General features: G+C 40.0%; 1 protein-coding gene across 5 annotated transcripts in view; it reads left to right on the forward strand.

Moving 5' to 3' along the window:
* KLHL32 (kelch like family member 32) overlaps positions 1-18442 on the forward strand; it is a 186987-nt gene that overhangs the window by 122771 nt on the left and 45774 nt on the right. The window contains exon 1 of one of the 5 annotated variants that reach the window (XM_045010669.1): positions 5762-5814. The exons of the other annotated variants lie outside the window; for them this stretch is intronic. The gene's annotated coding sequence lies outside the window, so the exon portion shown is untranslated. Of the gene's footprint in view, positions 1-5761; positions 5815-18442 lie in introns of those variants that run through there. 5 annotated transcript variants of the gene reach the window in all.

The raw sequence follows: 18442 nt of genomic DNA on the forward strand, positions 1-18442 counted from the left end.
ACTTTTGCATAAATAAGAACATAAGAATGGCTATACTGGGTCTGACCAATGGTCCATCTAGCCCAGAATCCTGTCTTCTGACTGTGGCCAGTGCCAGATGTTTCAGAGGGAATGAACAGAACAGAGCAGCTAATCTAGTGATCCATCCCCTGTCATCCAGCTTTTGGCAGTCAGAGGTTTAGGGACACTCAGCACATGGGGTTGTGTCCCGGACCATATTGGCTAATAGTCAGTGATGGACCTGTCTTCCATGAACTTATCTAATTCTTTTTTTAACCCAGTTATTTTTTTGGCTTTCATAACATCTCCTGACAGTGAGTTCCACAGGTTGATTATGTGTGAAGAAGTACTTCCTTATGTTCATCTTAAACCTGCTGCCTGTTAATTTCATTGGGTGACCCCTGGTTCTTGTGTTTATGTTAAGAGGTAAATAACACTTCCCTACTCACTTTCTTGACACCATTCATGATTTTGTAGACCTCTATCATATCGCCCCTTAGTCATCTCTTTCTAAACTGAACAGTCCCAAGTCTTTTGACACCCTCAAAGAATCCTAATAGATTGGTGAGGCATGATTTCAGTTTACAAAAGCCATGTTGACTCTTCTCCAATATATTATGTTCATCTACATGTCTCATAAATCTGTTCTTTACTATAGTTTCAATGAATTTGCCTGGTACTGAAGTTAGGCTTACTGGCCTGTAATTGCCAGGATCACTTCTAGAGCCTTTTTTTTTTTTAAAAAAATCTGCATTACATTAGCTATCTTTCTTTCATCTGATATAGAGGCTGGTTTAAGCAATATGTTACATACTACAGTTAGTAGTTCAGCAATTTCCCATTTGAGTTCCATCAGAACTCTTGGGTGAATACCATCTGGTCCTGGTGACTCTTTACTGTTTAATTTATCAGTTTGTTCCAAAACCTGCTCTATTGAAACCTAAATCTGGGAGAGTTCCTCAGGTTTGTCAGCTCTCAGGTATGGGACTCTCCCTCACATCCCCTGCACTGAAGGCCGATGCAAAGAATTGATTTAGCTTCTATGCAATGGCCCTTTCTTCCTTGAGTGCTCCTTCAGCACCTTTCTCTTTTAGTGGCCCCAATGATTGTGTGGCAGGCTTCCTGGTTCTGATGTACTCAAATATTTTGTTAGTTTTTGCACCTTTTTGCTGTTTGCTCCTCAAATTCTTTTTTTGCCTTCCTATTTTATACTTTTCATTTGACTTGCCAGAATTTATGCTCCTTTCTAATTTCCCCAGGAGAATTTGACTTCCAGTGTTTAAAGAATGCCCTTTTGCCTCTAACCGCCTCTTTTACTCTGTTGTTTTGCTGTGGTGGCTTTGGGGGGGGGGGCGGAGTGGGGGAGGGTCCTCTTACTTTTTTTGGGGGGGTATACATTTAGCTTTTGCCTCTATTGTGGAGTTTTTTAATTGTTTCAATGCAGCATGCAGGCATTTCACTCTAGTGACTGTTCCTTTTAATTTCAATTTAGCTAACTTCTTCATTTTTATGTAGTTTCTCATTTTGAAGTTAAATGCCACTGTGGTGCATTTCTTTGGTATTTCCCCCTACAAGGATGTTAAGTTTAATTGTGTTATGGTTGCTATTACTCAGTAATTCAGCAATATTCACCTGTTGGATCAGTTCCTATGCTCCACTTAGGACTAAATTAACAATTGCTTTTTCCCTTGTGAGTTTTTGTATCTGCATCGTGTACAGAGGTGACAGGTTCCCAATGAATGTGGGGATAGCTGAACTCTTGCATTATTATTGGATGTTCTGTTTTTGTAGCCTCTCAAATCTCTCTGAGCATTTCACAATCACCTTCACCATCCTGGTTGCGTGGTTGATAGTAAATTCCTACTGCTATTCTCTTATTATTCAAGCATAGAATTTCTATCCTGAGAGATTCTGTGGTACAGTTTGGTTCATTTAAGATTTTTAACTATATTTGACTCTATGCTTTCTTTCACAGATAGTCCCACTCCCCCACCAACATGACCTACTCTGTCATTCCTGTATATTTTGTACCCTGGTATTATTGTGTCCCATTGATTATCATCATTCCATGAAGTTTCTGTGATGCTTATTATATCAATATCCTTATTTAATATCAGACACTCAAGTTCACCCATCTTAGTATTTAGACTTCTAGCATTTGTATATAAGCACTTATAAAATTTGTCAATATTTAATTGCCTGCCTTCGTGTGATGTAACTTCATGGGACTCTTTTTTTGTTTGACTGTTTCTCTTCAGTCTCTACCTGAACTTTATCAACTTCTGTCCTCTCCTCTTTGCTGGGATATAGAGTATCCTCTTTAGTAAATACTCCCCTAAGGGATGTGTCTGTCTGAACCATGTGCTCCTCCACACCTAGAGGCTTTCACCCAGCTCTTAATTTAAAAACTCCTCTACTCATCAGTGTTGTATATTGCACTGCCTCAGCTCCCCCTTCAACAGACCTTTCTTTGCCAGCGCCCTACGCCTTTTTCTTTTCTTTCCGGAACACAGTTCTATTTGTCTAATCTATCTCGGTACTTGCAACCCCCATCATTGTAATATCTGATTGCTTCCTAAGTATGGGGGAGAGGGAGGGATAGCTCAGTGGTTTGAGCATTGGCCTGCTAAACCCAGGGTTGTGAATTCAATCTTTGAGGGGGCCATTTAGGGAACGGGGGTAAAAATCTGTCGGGATTGGTCCTGCTTTGAGCAGGGTTTGGACTAGATGACCTCCGAAGGTCCCTTCCAACCCTGATATTCTATGATTCTATTTAAAAATTGAAATAACAATAGAAATCTCTCTCAGCCATCCCAGCTTCAGAAGAAATAGTCTGATTAGTGTATAGTTTTTATTGTTGCTTCTGTGTGTGAGAGATAGCAAATTACTGAGGGAAAGCTAAGTTGAAGAGATGAGTTTTGTATTTAGACCTGAAGGTGATAAAGTTCATGCTTTCCATAGTCTAGATCCCGATCCTGTGAGATTTCTGTGTCCTGGACTCACAAATCTTTGTGTCTCGCCCAGCCCAAACTGGTTGACAGTTTTGGTTGGGATTTCCCAAGGAAATTCAATGGGACTTGGGTGCTAAATCTCATAGGTTTCTTTAAAAATCCCAGCCTTCATGGTCCCAGTGGAAAATAGCTGAAATAGGAGGCCGTAGCTTTGGAGTAGCTAAGGGAAATATCAGAGGTCTTTGAATATCTGGACACAGATCTTAAACTGGACTCTGTATTCAATGGGAATTCACTGCAGAGAATAGAGTACTGGGTGATGTGCTCACTTTGTTGCTAAGCTGATGGATCACTGCATTTTGCATCTGTTTAATATCTCATCAGGTGTGTGGCTTCATTCTTAAATATAAACTGCAATAATAAAGTCTGGAGGCCACAAATGCTCACTGTGGCTAGGTCTATGTCTGAGAAGATGGGGTTCAGTCTTGTGGCCAGTTGTAGATGGAAGTTGGTGTTTTTTTCTGCCATGACTATTTAGGCCTCTAATAGGAGTGAGGAGCCCAAGAGAACTTCCAAGCTGCAAACTGTTTGAACAGTGTGAGGGCATATGTCCTTAATGATGAGGAATGCTTATTGAGAAGACAAGTTCTTCAGCTCTTCTTATCAGTATCAACCCACTCTGTCTCGCTTCAGCTTTAGCCAACTGCTCATCAGCCAGGTGCTGATTTCAACCAGGCCTTGATAAAGCTGAGAAATGACACATGGGGAATGTAGAGCTAGGTGACTTCTCCGTACTGTGGCACTTGAGCCTATGCTGTCTCACTAGCTCTCCCAGTGGCTTCATATAGATGTTGAATAATATGGGGAAGGAGGAGAGAGCCTTGTGGAACTCTGTAGATCTGGGCTTTGTTTCGGTCTCAAAGGAAGCACGTGATAGAAATCATTTCACAGTATTACCATTCGCCTAGGAGTCAGGTCAGGAATATCACCAAATAATCACCAAAATGAACTGCTGCAGAAATGTTCAGCAGGATGAGTATGGATATATTTATCTTGCCTATGTACTGGGAGAGAAGTGCTGTCCCTGTACCATACCTAAGCTAAAGCCTGACTGATGGCAATCCAAGTACTGGCAAATAAAAGGTGGCACTGGAACTTTTTTGCTAGCTTTTGATTACCTTGGTAGAGAAGGGAAGTTAGACATTGGACAGTAATTTGGACTGTAGCACATGTGATTCATTCTCCTCATCTGAGGAGGTATTGACAGTCCTTATACACAGGGATCCCAAGTGTTTTCTGCTCTTTTTATATCCAGGAAGGGCAGAAGTTCTAGTCACAGGCGGTGGCCTTGATTGCCATTCATGCTTCCTTGATTGTTGGAATTTTTTATATTTTTGAAATATTCCCTTTTAAGAAGGTAAAACCTGATGCCAAAACTTACTTTTGGTTTTAACTGCTTGGAATTGTCCAAGGGCAAGTCTACACTAACTAGTAGATCAGCACTGCTACAGTTGATGCAGTGAGTGTCCATTTAGTGGGTATGGTGAAGACCCGCTAAATCGATAGGAGAGCACTCTCCCATTGATTTGTGTACTTCACCTCCCCGAGAAGTGTAAGGGAAGTTGATGGGAGACACTCTCTCATCGACACAGCACAGTGTAGCCACTACAGTAGGTGGATCTAACTACATCAACTTCAGTTACATTATTCATGTAACTGAATTTGTGTAAGTTAGATTGATTTACCACGGCAGTTTAGACCAGCCCCAGGAAAGAGCATGTAATGTTTCTCTCTCTCATTGGTCTCTCTAGGTGTCTATACCAAATTTGTCGTCATGGAGTATGAGCATCTTACAAGTGACCTGTCCATTTCCTTCCACTGACTCTCAACTATTTACATTTATTTATATATTTTTAAATTATATATTTTCTTTTTTTTTTCCAAATGGAAAGGGCTACAATGAAATCTGCTGGTGTATGAAAAAAGAGGTTGTTTTTTTTGTTCATCTTGTGATTCAGGGCCAGAGTTTGGTAAGGTATTAAATCTCCCTTATCCCACCCCCTCCATCTGGAGTTGTGCCCATAGCACACTCCCAACCTACACTTAGATACACTCCTAAAAAAAGACATTAATTCTTACACCAGAGATTGAGAGCATCACCTCTGTATTGCTAGCAGCCCAAACTCATGTGGGAATTTAGCTTCTGGGTTTTTCATATAGAGCAAATTAAACTCCTGGAAAAAAATCTGAAGGTCACCAAGCAACCAAGACATATTTAGTATGACTGAGTTTTTAAAAAATACATGTATATTACAAAGTGATGCTGTATAAAAGATCCATCACCATAAAGGCTAAGCACACCAGCTTTCTCCAGTGGAAGGAATGAGTGACGCTTTTCAATGTCTAGAATACAGCAAATGTATGCAGGAAAAAATAACAACCCAGTTTAAAGTTCCTCTGTTTTCACCATTATGCAGCCAGTGGCTGCTGTGCTGAACCAGCAATTCTGAAAAGAGTATCATGTTCTGTCAGTTATTGAGTGGAACAGCTACCAACAGAAGAACTCATTTACCAGGGCAGGAACAAGGAGCCCAAAGACAGCGTTAGGAAGTAAGATCTGCTGTCTCTCTGTCTATGCAGCTAAGTACTTAAACTGGGAGACTAAGGGTACGTCTACACTACCCACCGGATCAGCGGGTAGCAATCAATCTATCGGGGATCAATTTATTGTGTGTAGTGTAGATGTGATAAATCGATTCCCCAATCGCTCTCCCGTCAACTGCTTTACTCCAGCTTGGCGAGAGGTGGAAGCAAAGTCGACAGGGGAGCCACGGCCATCGATCCAGCACTGCGAGGACACAAAGTAAGTAATTTTAATTCGATCTAAGATAGGTCGACTTCAGCTACGCTATTCTCATAGCTGAAGTTGTGTATCTTAGATCGATTTCCCCCCCCACACCCAGCGTAGACCAGGCCTAAGGGAGGACTGATGATATTGTGCTCCCCTTCCACTCACCTCACTTCCTCTTCCCTTTTTCAACTGCTAGCGGTGAGGGAAAAGGACTCTGACATACAGGGCCGGCTTTAGAGCAATTCAGCCAATTCCCCGGAATCGGGCCCTGCACCCCTTAGAGGGCCCCACAACGTCCCGAATGAGCTGCTGCCGAAGTCCCCCCCACTGTCTTCAGCAGCAGCTCAATTGCTGCCGTGGAGGAAGGTCCCTCTGCTGAAATGCCGCTGAAGGCACCGGCAGCCGATTGAGCTGCTGCCAAAGTCCCAGCACTGTCGTCGTTGGCAGCTCAATCGTTGCCGCTGTCTTTGGCAACGATTCCTCTGCGGCAGCGATGAGGACTTCTGCGGCAGCTCCTTCGAATCAGGCCCCGCTGTGCCTAAAGCCGGCCCTGCTGACATACCCATATTATCAGAGTCCTGTTTTTATTGTGATGTGTTACCGCACTGCCATTTACCTCTGTGAGGTGCTCATGATGGTAGACAAACTACCCAAGAGCATTAACCCCCCCACACAAGGATGTAACTCAGATTTACCTGAGAGGTGCAGGGACATTCCGTTTACTCTTCCTTGCATTGTCAGGCCTCCTGTGCCCCAAATGGGAAGGCTGGCAATGTTGTTGTCACTGCCTTCCCTCAGAGGTTTCCATCAGGAAGAAGGAACAATTTTGGTTTGTGTCTTTGACTTCGTAGGAGGAAATGCACTGAATTAATGCTGTCCTGACCGTCCTTGCCACATCCTCTTCCTAACCATAGCCACCCCTTAGAGGATTTCTGCCTTTGGGACCCTTCATGGGCCTTTATGTGGGTGTAAACCTGGACTGAATTGAGGCCCTGAATGTTTAGAGTCATCACATTCAATTCTTGTTTTCTTTTATCACCATCTGACCAACACCAAGGCTTCACAGTACATGTTTTCTCCATGTCTTTAGCAGTTACATTCTCCTTACCAAAAGGGGCAATTACACATACACATGCAAATCATGTTACTTATAATTACATAATATCTCTACATTTACCAGCCAATCTCACAATGTACATCCAGGTGCATTGATCTGATAGGAAAAATCATTTGGCTGTATGACAAAAAAAACCCTGAGATGGTAAATGACTGAACTTATTTTAAAATATCCAAGCGGGTGCTGTCAGTACCCACTTCTCGGCAGCAGGTGGCAGTGTAAGTCCATCCCTGTCGAGTGGATGAATTAAAGCAAAAATCAGGAAAAAATGAAAAGAAAAATTATTTATTTTGTTCCATATTAGTCTTCTGACCTAATCAGTAAAAAAGTCATTATTCACACAACGCTGGGCAATATGCATTGTAATTTTTAACAAATAATAGGAAACTGTTAATGTTTTCACAGGAAATACAGTTCTGTCTTGTGCAGTAATGGTCATTTATCACTGCACTTTGTGAAATCACTCATTTGTTCTAATTTGAATGTAAATGACTCTAAGGTTTTACAAATAAGGTGACAGACTCACATAAATGTAATTGCTGGGTTCATCTCTCTCTTTTTATATATCACTCATTAAGTTATGAATTAAATACATCGTATTAAACCAGGGGCATGTCCAATGATGATATTGTAATGGCAAATTACTCTATGCTATTAGAGGTGTATTTTTTATTCATGGACATTAATTTGTCATTAAGCGGCATTAGTTTAGCACTTTTATGTGGAAGACGTGACCTGAAAGAGGAGACTTACTGCTGTAATATGAGAGAACAGGAATAGCTTTTTACTTCCTGTAAGGAAACATAGGGACATTTTATTTAAGTTTCTTTTGATATAAATAATTTGTCCAGTTGTTATTGGACATTGTAGCAAAGATATTTCTGAAAAATTGAAGGACTTTGGTTTGACAGTCTTCACTAGTATGGAAAAGCTACAAAGCTACCAAAATAGTTACTATATATCATTTGTAAACCTGGGAACTTGAAGGGAATGTGGGCCCGAAGAAGCTAATGAATGAGTTGGAGTCAAATTTAATCTCTGAAGTATCAGGTGCTTGTTAGTTGTCCCCTGATTCATTTATTTACCCTAAACTGGTTAAAACAGAAAGATAAATTCTTATTTTTTTCCATTATGAAGTAGATGACTAAGCTTTGCATCCTATATTCTTTTGTATTTTCGAAGCAAAATTATTATTACGTTCAATTAGGAGATTTCAAAGGTTGAGCAGGAACGGAATCTTTGTCAAGAATATTTACTGAAAAATAAGTGGCAACTGCATCCTTGAAACAGTTGCACAAATGCAGGATGGTACAGAATGTTTGGCCCAGTATAAGACAGACATTAAAAACAGCCTTCTACATCTTATGCTGCTTTCACAATCTAATTAATAGAGAAGACCATGGGAAAATGGTGGTCTGTTTATTGATTTGAAGAAATGGACCCAAAATACACAAAACTCCATCAGGATTTAAACACTTACATCTGGGGATATTTGGATTTGGGGATTTTGATTTGGACCCAAATGGTCTGGAATCTAAACTTGAACCCTTGTGTATTTGGTGCCTTTACATTATATAATGTATTTTCTGATGCTTTAATTGTTGCTGTTTGTTATTTTTGAACTGTGCAACGCCGTAAGTGGTTAAAGGAAAGGGGGTGCTTTATAAATAAAAATGACAAGACACTAAGGCCAAAATGTTCAAAAGTAAGTGCAAAAATAGAGACCCCAAAAATAAATGTCTAGTTTTGAAGTTTCATTGTAAATATATACTAAACAACGTGTGGTCTACATTTAAACATTTAATTTCATGGGAGAGAAGAGGAGAAAACTCTTAACTAGAAAGGCCAATGCTGACCGTTTTCCATGGCTCTGCATTAGTAACGGTAAATGTCACAGTGTCTTATCACAATCCATCATATGTAGTGTGTATAGACCTAGACAGTGCCACGTACTGTCCACAATTACATAGCAATAGAATTTGCCTTGGGACACCATTTCTTGCATCAGATCTGTATTCCAGAATGTAAACTTCTACTTTAAAAAAAAAAAAGTTTCTATCCAGCCTGGTAGTGAAGAAAATTTGAAAACCAGAACAAAATGTAAATCTATGCAGTCTGCTCTTTCTGAGTCTTCAACCAATGTGGAACAATAGCTCTGTTATGTGTAAACTGTCCCCATTCATCTCAATGGGTTTCTAATGGTCAGATTTAAAGATGACAATTTAAATATCAATATTAACTATTTCATTACAGATTATTTTAGCAGAAACAGACAGCTAATATGTTTATCCCACAATCCAAAACTGTCTCCTGTACCACCCAGATGCCCAAAGCCCTGGCTGTCCCCCATTTTCAAACTAATTAATTCAAAACCTTGCTTATTAATTTGAATGAAGCATAAAGCTGCTGTAGAATTTCCCATCTGCTGCACCAGAGTGTTGCAGAATCTATGGACCTTGTCACAGAATTTAGGTCTAGCTTGCTGTGGAGTACATGTGGCCTTGGATGTGGAAAGATGTGTACCTCTGCTCTGTTTTATAGAACTAAGTCTGCTCTTAACCTAAGTATTTCTAAATTGGCACATTTTCCATTTGGTTACAATACATACAACAGTTGTAACATTCGAACTGTTGACGTCAAAGAATGGGGAGGTAGGTAAATCTCAAGCAGAAGGAAAAACATTTGGAATTCTCTCCACATATTGTGTGTATACGTGTATAATTTGTATATGTTCTTTGGAGCAGAGAGACAGTGGTAACAAGCTATTCACTAAATTTCTAAAATATGGGACAAAGTATTTCAGGAGGAGATTTTCCAAGTAACTAGGGGAAGTGAGGTGTCTAACAACTATTCGTGCCTTGAAAATCTCCCCCTTATTTACTTGGAACCCTATCTAATCTAATTATGTATTTATAAGATCCCGATCATTATAATATCTAAACATTTCTGCTCAGTGTGAAGAAATGGTTACATACATATGAGGTCTCAGTCCTGAAAATACTTTATTTACGTAACTCCTATTGGCTTCAAAAGGAGTTCTGTGTATGAAGGGCTAGGAAGCTTGGGCCCACAGTACACACTTCAAAAGCAATATTAATGTGTTTTTCTGTTCTGGCACTCCAGCCTCCACAATACCTGCACAAATTATTTCTGCTGGGAGTAGGAGCAATCTGTTCAGGGAGTTGAGTGGAGGTTTAATTACTGGATTGGGGTATCTGTATATAAATATGTGGTGCATGCTCCTCTGAACATTAGATTATTATCATTATTTACCATGTGTATTGTGGCAGCACTATACAAACAGATAAGACTATCCAGCCCTTGACCAGAATGTATAGACTCAGTAGACGAACAAACAAATGAAGGCTGTAGAAAAGGGATTCAACCATATAAACAAGTGACCAGAGTAAAGACGAGGGTCATGTCCCACCCTCTTTAAAAATACATATAATCTATCTCAGCCTGCCACTGTCTCAAGACATTGGTAAGGGTTTTAGAGATGGTTGAAATATTCCAAATTTTGAAATTTCAACAAAATAGTTCATCAAAATTGTGACAAAAAGGGACTAATTTTTCACTCAAATTTTTGGGAAAGAAATCCCATTTTCAACCAACTCTAGTCTTTTAAATAGTATACCTGTTATACCTAGCCTAATTTCTGTTGTGAGGATAAAATCCATTGAGGTGCTCAGATACCACAGTGGTGGGGGCCACTTAGGTTCCTAAATGGATATATAGTTACCCAAATTAATTAACAGAGTGCATTTTGTGACTCATTATCCTTGCTTTTTTATTGTTCATTCATTTAGGGCCAAATCCTGATAGGGGCTCAGTTTCTTCATGACCCATGAACTTCAATAAGAGCTGATGGCACTCAGCACCATGTAGCTTCACGCCTTTACTCGCTATTTCACAATAGGTCTCCCACAGTCCAACCTTGTGAGGTGCTGTCACAAAGGCCCACTCACCTGCTAAATTTTAAATTCTTCCTTCAAAATATGGGGGGTGGTAGAGCTTCTCAAAGAAATGGCTGCCAAAACTTTTTAATATTGACAAAACAATGTATTTTTCCCTAGCATCAGTCTCAGTAACACACAACTGTTTTGGCTGAAATTAAAGAAAATATAAACCTGGGAGCAGGGGCGACTCTACGAATTCCGCCGCCCCAAGCAGGGCGGTGTGCTGCGCTGCTGGGCGCCGGTCCCGCGCCTCCGCGGGACCTCCCGCAGACGTGCCGCTGGTCCCGCGCCTATGGTGGAGCTTCCGCAGTCATGCCTGCGGGAGGTCCGGTCGTCCCGTGGCTCCGTTGGACCTCCCGCAGGCATGTCTGCGGGAGGTCCGCCGGACCCGCCTGCCGCCCTCCAGTTAAAATGCCGCCCCACGCGCGCGCTTGGCGCGCTGGGGTCTGGAGCCGGCCCTGCCTGGGAGACTGGGAAAATTCAGCCTAGGTGGTTAAATCTTGGGGGGAAAATGAGCAATTGAAATGGGGCCTTATAATGGGAAGTGTAAGGAGACCTTAATATTAGGTTGTGCTATCAATTGGTAGTAAAGACTCCAAATAGTAGTATATAAACACTCATAAATTTCTGATGAATCTTTCCTCTTGACATGAAACTTTCTGTGCATGATCTCAGTTTAAATGTAATTTCTTCTCTCAAAAAATTAAGGAAACTGTCTTCAGTTATTTTTTATTTCCAAGAAGGGGGAAAAATTCTAATAAAAATATGGTTAGAAGTATTTATTTATTTAAGACACAATTCCTGCAAAAACAACTGAAATTTTAAGTTTTACATGTAAATTGCTAATGAGTACTAGGGCCTTTGCTGAGCTGTTAACTGAAAAGCTGCAAAATAAGATATAAGCAACTGAAAAATCATTTCAGAGCATGTGGCACGTTTTAAAACGGCTCTTAATAAGTCCCCATGCCCATTTGTAACATCTCAGATTCATTTTTCCCTGTCTGTCAGGCACAGGCGCTCCTACTGCGCCTCACAGAGGAGCAAAATTCCCCAGACATTCTGCACCTCAGTTGTGGTTATATTCTACAAAGTGACTGAAAATATGGTTTTATGGCATTCCATGTTTATTGACTCTTCAGAGGCTTCTATCAAAATCTTCATTTTATAGGTAGTAAATGTTGTTGTTTTTTCCCCTAACTGCCAACCCTGCAAAGTCAGCTTGGGATCTGAAAGTCAAAATTTGTTCTCTCTGGCGCTGACACTAGTAATAAAGATGCTGTAACTGTCAGTCAGCTAACAAGATTGTTGATGCTAAATGTGCCAAAATAGGATTCAGCTCTCTCCCGTCACTGTACTGGATCTGCCAGGCAACAGGAGTAAAAAATAGTAAAATAAATAAATAAATAAAAATAAAAAAAACTTATTTAAGGCCCATAAATAATACTTGCCAGGGTAAAGAGTAGGGACCAAATCATCCCACATGCTGTATCCTCAGAGAAGAGGGAGACTCTCCAAGTTTTGTAAAATCTTTAAGGTCTTTAAACCTCCAGAAACAAACTCTTTGGGTTTGGGGATTTCCAGAGCCTGGGACTGAGTGTGAGAAGAGGCGGGCAATGGAAGAGTTGGCCTCTGCTGTAACACTCACTTTGTTCCCACAGGATTTTCCTTGTGCAAAGTAATGCTAACATTGCCTCTGTTATGTGAAACCTCCCAGCTGAGGAGGTTTTGTGCCAGCCACATGTGGGATTCCCAGGACAGCCCAACTCACTTTGAAATTAAAGAAATGTAAACAGGAATTGAAAACACTGCATAGATGTCTTGTGGCTACTTTAACATTGCTGTACAAACTTTGTTTTTTCTATTACGTGATGTGCTAAAATGTTGAACTGTGCCATCTTAATGTTGCATTCATATTATTTTTCTGAAATAGGGATCTGTAATGTACAACAGAAATGAAAGGATATCTCTGTAGTCATGATCGTTTAAAAGGTCAGACACCTTCATCTTGAAAATTTACACACCTATTGTTGTTACAAGTAACCACTGACATATTATTGTATCTGAGAGAGTTGGTTTACCTTGTACATTTGGTGGCACTTTGTGTATAGTCAGTTTCACTGTTTTGGTGGTGGTCAGTTGCATTTTCAGTCTTATGGACTTAGATAATAACATCACTTTCATACCCTGTCCTTGTGGAGATCACAGACCCTCTTTCCCCCCTGCTCTGAAGGAGAGCGTTTACTAGCAACAGCTGCAACAAAGCTGAAACTGAAAAGGCAGCAGACATTGTGTGAAACAAAATAGAGAAGGAGGGAAATGGGTGGACCTGAGCCTGTTTGATGTTGCTGATCTTGGACCTAACTCAGAACATCCTTCAGAACATCAGCAGAGATTCAGATCAACTTTACACTTTCAAAAAATAGGAATTAAAAAGCCTAGGATATGCTATGCTACCAATAAATTGAATTTTGTAAAATTAGTCAATTAAAAGAAAATAAAATTGATAGTGCCCCTTAAGTCTACAAGGATACGTGTCTACATTCAGCCACTGATCAGTTACCATTCGTCTACTTACGAAAAAAAATCTATATCTATGTTTATGCTATTATATAGGGGGGGGGGATTTGAATTTGAACCCTCCCCCCATCCCTTATTATCCCAGTGTGACTCTGATTCTGCAAAAATTACTTCCATGCATCAGTGGACTACTCCGATGCTCAATATGAGCAAGAGTTTCAGAATGAGGCCTAAAGCCCTAATCTTGTAAAGATTTATGCATATACATAACATATACATAAGTTTAAGTTCATAAGTACTAGCATGGATTTCAAGCTTGAATGGTCTCATTAAAGTTAAGCACTTGAGTAAGTCTTTGTGGGATCAGAGCCTTAGATGTTAATAATGCAGTATGTGTGAAATGGCAGAATTTGGCTCCTCTTCTGTAATTATTTTATTTTAAAAAGATAAACTATCCATTAGATTTCTCACTGTAGTACAGTACCTAATGTATTTTTGCCTTGTTACAGATTTCTCGTTGTTTTAAATAGTTTATTTGTTGTTTCTATTTTGACTTATACCAGAATTAAATTTAACCATTCATCTACTTTTATTTATTTATTTTATTTTATTTAACATTTACATTACCATAGTGCCCAGATGCCCCAATCAGGATCAAGAGTCTATTGTGCTAGGTGCTGTTCAAAGAATTACAAAGACAGAGCCCCTGCCCCTAAGAGCTTACACTCTTAGAAGGCATGTTTTTGCTTTCAGGCATTGGTTGTCATCTCATTTTGCAGAGGGGAAATAATACAAAGCTATCTGTTTCTGTGGCACCAATATGGGTAGTCACATAATACCTTGATTTATAACTGTGTTGTAATCCAAATAGGAAGCAGGTGGAGTCACAACTGGGTATGATGCCTTGGATATTAATGGCTTGGCTCAGCAATGGAATTTCTAAAGCTGTATACACTTTTTCTGTAATTATGCATTCATTAAAAGATTTTATACCCAACAGAATAAAGTAAATATTTTTTGATCTCTGTAGTGTGCTCCCAGACTGTAGATTTGCACAGCAGGGTCTTGATAATCTGAATAAATTGTATTTCCCCAAGGAGTTTATCTTTCAAATAAGGTCATAAAGAAATGCAGTCTCTCCCCTTAGTTCTCCTTGTGATTTTTCTGCTATTTATAAAGCAGAGCACAGGACTAGAAGTATATTGTACTCTAGCGTGCACTTGGTTATGATTAACTCTAATTTATCAATCTGTTACTTATATCGTTTTCTGTGGCTTGCACAATACAATTATTCTTAAAAGTATAAATTAAATAAAGATCGATTTGAAATAACTTGAAATAGAATATTTCTAAATGTTCTTTGTCCTGTTTGACTCTCTTCTGTATCCTCTATTAAAATGCTGTTAGTATCATGTAGTCTACTGTAAACATTTAATATTATCTTTCTATTAGGACATATTTGTCTGAAAAATTGATTTTTCTTATATTCCCCCTAAACTTAAGATTTTAAATGTGAGCTCCTTATTCAATTATTTTGGCAGCCAAAAGGTTGATATTAATAACATAGAAGCCCAGTAAGATGCTTAACATGGAATGATGGATTCACTCACTACTAAAAAGAGCAGTTTGGGAAAAAACAAAACACAACAAAAAAACCCCGCCCTCTTCAGTAAAGTACAGTGAGATGAATGCATAGGACCAGATACACAAGTTCATTTTGGAGGTAGACATTGACTAACATTTTGACTAATTTATTTAATGAGGTACATGTTCGGTATGGAATATACCAACCATTTATACTGTAACTCAGTAATAAGAACTATATACTCTTAGTCTGAATGTGGGTTAGCAAAGTAACATAGATCACATTAGCAAAACATTGGATCTCTTTCTTTACGCACCACTCTTCTTTAATTCTTCATGTGCTCTCTTTTAGTTTGTTTTTCAGCTCTTCATAAAAAGACATAACACATATAGCCTTTGTACAATGTACATTCTTTTTTACATAATTTATGTATGCCTGATGCTTTCAATTATGTGTTAAATACTTTTTATTAAAAATGTCATTTTAATGAATATTACTAGTGGACAGTATTCTGTAATACAAATGTATAATATTTATTTTAAGAAATAAGTCTTTTAAACTTATGTAATTGCTGTTTCAAAACAGTAGCTTGTCATTTAATTGTAAATCAAACAAAACCCATTGGAGGTGAATGCAGTCAGAACTAGCTTATGCCTAATCCCGACAGAATTGAATGGGTAGCCCATTTCAGAGAATGCACACTTCATTGATTTGTTAATCTGAAGGTTTTCATCTAGTTAAGAATTTAGTTTGGAAATGTATTCAGAGGAAGCAGATGTATTGATTGTGATTCTGTTTTGCTATATATATTTGTGTGTGTGTGTGTGTTTACACAGAGTGTGTGTGTACACGCGCGCGCGCACACACATTCTGATACAAAAAAATGAAACTTTGGGAAGAGGCTTCTATATTCTGCCATAGTCATATGTTTGTTAAAGCTTTATCACTGATTGGGAGATGGATTATTTGATCCGTAATATACATCTCGCAATCTCAGCATGACACTTTTGCCCTCAGCAGGATAGCAATGTGCAATACCGGTATAATTTTGATTTGAGCAAATGATTGGTATGACAATTGGATGATTTTCTTTTGAGAAAGCTGATAAACCAGCTTCCATGGTTGTGAAGTTCAAAGCTAAAAGCCAAATCTGACCTTCTGGAGTCAAAAGTGAGTATTTCTGTTTAGAGCAAGGGTTCTCAAACTGGGGGTTGGGACCCCTCAGGGGGTCACAAGGTTATTACATGGGGGGTCGCGAGCTGTCAGCCTCCACCTCAAACCCCGCTTTGCGTCCAGCATTTATAATGGTGTTAAAGGGGTCCCCAATACAAAAGTCTGAGAACCCCTGGTTTAGAGGCCCAATCTTTTAAAATATATTGATAGTCTTCTAAACTAGCAACCCCCCCGGAAGGTGATCAATTTCAGCCTCTGTGTCAAGCTGACCTGTTCTGAGGAAGAGTCAGCATTCTGTTGAACCCTAACAGTTAAAAGTTAACAAAATACTCAGATCATTATCTGCAAGTTGTTGAGCCCCTCAGTTTATGCTCAGTCTAGGGATGATGACTCTTGACTACAGCTGGTTCAAAATTTTCCATTGAAACTTTTTTCCCCTCCTCCCATGGAAAATGCCTTTTGGACAAAATGGAAATTTCACCACAAAAATTCAATTGCATTCTCAAACCTCCTGCCCCCAAACAAATTCCCACCCTCCCCCTCTATTTCAGGGAGTCCCTGCAACCCTCCCCCATACCCACCTTGCCAGCAGCAATATGTGAACCCCCATAGCTCCTTTGCCCCCACCATTCTTATTTCTTTTCTTTCTGTTTGAGAGAGAAGTCATACAGGGTGTCATCATTTTAAACTGTATTGGAACTATGGGCTGAGATGGGAGTATTGTTATGCTGGAAGGTGTTAATAGCTGCCATCAAACCGGTTCTTTGATCAGTAGATAGTTACAGAGCTGGTTGAAGGTTATGATTCTGCTAACCCAGATACAAGGGACTCCGTGTGTATCCCATTTTCCTCTTCCTATTTTCAGCAAAATTAATAAGGTTCTGCCTATTGATTCCTACAACATTCCCTGAAATTTTGGAATTGATGGGCATTCAAAAATTATGTTTCAGACAGAGCAATGCTATCAAGTTGAGTGTAAGGCCTTGCTCTTTTCAGCAAATAAATAATATCCTGACCAGCATTGCTCATGACATCTAAGGTCCAGAAGGCTGCACCTTCTGCACCTGGGGTTATTTCAGAACTCATTGAAATCAATAGGAGACTTTCCATTGACTCTATTGGGTGTTTGATCAGGCTCACCTTTCTTTGGTAGAAAGTTAATCTTCAGGTCACAAGGCTTTGATCTTATTCTCCTTATGGCTGACCTCCAAAAATGAAGTTATCCATTACAGAAGAACTCAGTTTATTTAAGTTCATGTCTCTTAAATTTCTTTTTGGATGATTGACATTCTGTCAGCCAGGGAAGACCTCATTCCAGTGGCTCAGAACATCCCTTTCTGTAGCAAAGTCGACTAAACAAGGTTGCAAGTGCAAAACTCTGTGAAGTTCAGTTTGACATACATTGCTTGTACCCTTGCCTCAATGCATGGGGATGCCAATCTCGCAGACAAGGTGGAGCAGGGCCTACAGTACTATCTGTGATCTGCGGAGATGCATTTCCCAGAGCTGGCACATATAGCAAATGTGTCTCACATAGAATCCAGGTTCTTAACCCCCAACAGCCTAGACAGCTCCTGTACCAAATTGTCATTGGCTCCCCAGCTGTGGCTGTATAATCTTACTCCTCTCCCTTTTAAGTCAACTACTGTGGTAAGAGGTGACCATATAAAAACCTAGAAAGTAGAAACCGTGGGGAGGGATAGCTCAGTGGTTTGAGCATTGGCCTGCTAAACCCAGGGTTGTGAGTTCGCTCCTTGAGGGGGCCACTTAGGGATCTGGGGCAAAAATCAGTACTTGGTCCTGCTAGTGAAGGCAGGGGGCTGGACTCAATGACCTTTTAAGGTCCCTTCCAGTTCTAGGAGATAGGCTATCACCATTATTATTTTTTTTTCTGTTGGATAATTCATATGCTTGAAATTCATCACATATGTAAGTGTTTACAGGATCAGGGCCTAAATCCCAGCCTTCTTTGGCTGGCCTGGGCCAATTGACCCAGGGTATGTCTACACTGCAATTAAAAACTGGTGGCTGGCCTGTGCCAGCTGACTCAGACATGGGCTGCGGGGCTTTTTAATTGCAGTGTAGACATTCGGACTTGGGTTGGAGCTCGGGCTTTAGGATCCTGCGAGATAAGAGGGTCCCAGAGCTCAGGCTACAGCCCAGGCCCAGATATCGACACTGCAGTTAAATACCCCCTCAGTCCAAGCCCCATGAGCTGGAGTCACCTGGCACAGGCCAGCCACCGTTATTTAATTGCCTTGTAGACATACCCCTCTCCATCCCCCATCA

This window comes from Mauremys mutica, chromosome 3 (assembly GCF_020497125.1).
Source record: "Mauremys mutica isolate MM-2020 ecotype Southern chromosome 3, ASM2049712v1, whole genome shotgun sequence".
Lineage (NCBI taxonomy): Eukaryota > Metazoa > Chordata > Testudines > Geoemydidae > Mauremys > Mauremys mutica.